The 2,965-nt window shown below is 43.9% G+C and overlaps 1 non-coding gene across 1 annotated transcript; it reads left to right on the forward strand.

Annotated features, from left to right (window-relative positions):
• Window positions 1–264: 264 nt before the first annotated feature.
• Window positions 265–346, forward strand: TRNAS-UGA (transfer RNA serine (anticodon UGA)). The gene has a single exon. It is a non-coding gene; the product is annotated as a tRNA-Ser (tRNA).
• The last annotated feature ends 2,619 nt before the right edge of the window (window positions 347–2,965 follow it).

Below are 2,965 nucleotides of genomic sequence, written 5' to 3' on the forward strand. Positions count from 1 at the left end.
AAAAACCACTCGATGCTACGCATAGGAATTCCCCAGGGAAGGGAAAGGGGGGGTGGGGTGGGGGGGAAGAAAGGATTCACGTATCATAAACAAGGATTTAAAAGTGGATATAGTAAATGAAAGGGTTTAAGAATCTATATATAACAGTTTATAGTTGGTTGAGAGGCAGGGCCCAAGACCTCAACCTGAACCCCAATGCAACGATATCAAATTGAAAAAAAAACAGCGAGATGGTCACACACTCGAGTATTTAGAGCACAGAGAGCTGCGGTGTCCGAGTGGTTAAGGAGATGGACTTGAAATCCATTGGGCTCTGCCCGCACAGGTTCGAATCCTGTCCGCAGCGACTGTATTTTATAGAGCCCAGTACGCTCAAGAATCTATACGTTATGCTCAATTACTTGTGCTAAGGACACGAAAAAAAAAACTAAAACCTAATCTAAGCTTCTGTAGGCCCAGTACACAATATATTGCTAGTTTAGCCCTAATATAGCATACATGAGGACTAGAATCCCTTATATGATCCATGGATATGTCAAGTTAGGGGTCTTTAGTTACTGTTCTAATCCTTTTAAGCACATCACTTATGGTAATTCAACAGTACGAAAACGGTTCAATGTTTTGGGTCCAACATTTCGTACATTTGTCCATGGAATGAGAATTTAGAGGAGAGAGCATTAAGTCACATTGACTATACATCACATGTTCAGTTGTTTAAATAGGTGCAATAAGTTCTCTCATTTTTGGAAGCTCGGTTGTAAACAAAGCAAAAGCTATATGCGTGTATGAGTGTGTATGTGTACTCACCTAGTTGTGTTTGCGGGGGTTGAGTTCTGGCTCTTTGGTCCCGCCTCTCAACCGTCAGTCAACAGGTGTACAGATTCCTGAGCCTACTGGGCTCTATGATATCTACACTTGAAACTGTGTATGGAGTCAGCCTCCACCACATCACTTCCTAATGCATTCCATTGTGTGTGTGTGTGTGTGTGTGTGTGTGTGTGTGTGTGTGTGTGTGTGTGTGAGTGTGTGTGTGTGTATGTGTGTATGTGTGTATGTGTGTGTGTGTATGTGTGTGTGTGTGTGTGTGTGTATTTAGTAGCTTGTATAATTTACCCGTTTAGCTACTCACATATCAGCTTATTTAAGCTTTTTGTATTTACTGATGCGATGACTGGGATGATTACCATAATAATTCCGTAAGCACATGCGTGCGACATGGTCCAATTTCACAGCGTTATGGAGTCATACAGTTGATCCAAAATCATCAAAATAATATCGCCCATTGTTTCATTTTGTGATAAAATGGACTAATATTCATATTTATTAACTTTGTTTATTAAGTCGCGCGTGATAAACCATATAATTTTGAATATACATATGTATATATATATATATAATGTGTTAATTAAAAAAGAACATATATATTTCTGTCAGTTGTGTTTGGTAAACAATGATCGAATTGCTGGGGAAAGGAGGGGAGAAATGAGGTGGAAGAGGGAGTGAGGGAAGGGGAATATGAGAGAGAGGGAAGTAATTGAGAGGTTGTAGGGACAGTGAAGGGAGGAAGTGATTCGAGGTGAAGGAAAAGGTGATTAGAGAAAGGAAAATGTAGGCATAGAGAGAGAGCAGTTTGACTTGTCTAAAGGGAATAGTTTATGGATTAAAGAGGTAGCAGTGATTGAAGTGGGATGGAAAAGAGGTTTCGGGGGGGGGGGGTTGGAGGGGGGGGGAGCAGGAGAAGTGGTTGGGGGATCGTATAGGTAGTGGTTATAGCATTAGGATAGAGAGCATTGGTTGGAACTGGCTGGAAGATGGAAGATAGAAGGGAGAAATAGCCTAAGCTACTCTATCCCTTTGAGATGTATTTATTGCTTATCTCAATAAACATACTTGATAGAAGGGATTGCTGGGGGGGAAGCGAGGTTGATAGAGGGATGACAGATGGGTGGTGGGCAGGGGCCGAGGATAGATGAGGGGGGGGAGGGGGGGATTACACGAGAGAAAGCAGTGTTGCCACCTTCGAGCAACACCCCTCTAGTGTTGCCTGTGATGGTTCCTGTGTTGCTGCTGCTGCTGCTGCTTTTAGCAATACTTCTGGAGTTGTGGCAACGATGTTTGACGCAGCTTCTGCTCTAAACAATGATTTTGCTGCAGCTGTCTGTAATGTTGCCCCTATGGTAGCTGCTTCTGCTCTTAGTGTTCCAGCTGTTCTCGCTGCTGCTGTTGCTGCTCCTTCTTCTGCTGCTGCTGCTACTGCTCATTCTCCTGTTGCTGCTCTTTCTCCTGCTGCTGCTGTTGCTCTTTCTCCTGTTGCTGCTCTTTCTCCTGCTGCTGCTCTTGCTCCTCCTGCTGCTGCTGCTGCTACTGCTGCTCCTGCTGCTGATGCTGCTCTTCCTCCTACTGCTGCTGCTGCTGGGAATCAGAGCTTAACTTTAGGGCCTAGACAGCTGGTCTCCACCTCAGCAGCTGGGGCCGCCAGCTGCACGCAGCCACTATAACCTACACGTAGTGTGTTTGTTTATCTTTTATGGCCAATATAATCTTCCTAAACTTGATACGAGATAAGAGTAAGACTTTATTTACAGCGCATCACAGGTAAGACTTTATTTACAGCACCTCACAGGTAAGACTTTATTTACAACACATCGCCGAGTGCTAGTCAGCACTCTTTAAGTGCACTAAGACGATAACTTTCGCCTCTTGTACAATCGACACAGTATCCCACTCGATCCCCCCACTGACAGATTCAGACAAGGTTGCCTTGAGATGGTTTCGGGGCTTAGCGTCCCCGCGGCCCGGTCCTCGACCTGGGCTTTGTGTACCTCACAAAAGGTAGACACAGACAGGATTTTCTGCTATGGTAGTAAACACTGACCACAGCAGATCTACTATTGGTATCTATTCAAACAGGTAGATAGAAAGTTCCTGAATGTTGTAAAATTTCGATATTATTTTGTTTATGTGA

Source organism: Procambarus clarkii, chromosome 19 (assembly GCF_040958095.1).
Source record: "Procambarus clarkii isolate CNS0578487 chromosome 19, FALCON_Pclarkii_2.0, whole genome shotgun sequence".
In the NCBI taxonomy this organism is placed as follows: Eukaryota; Metazoa; Arthropoda; class Malacostraca; order Decapoda; family Cambaridae; genus Procambarus; species Procambarus clarkii.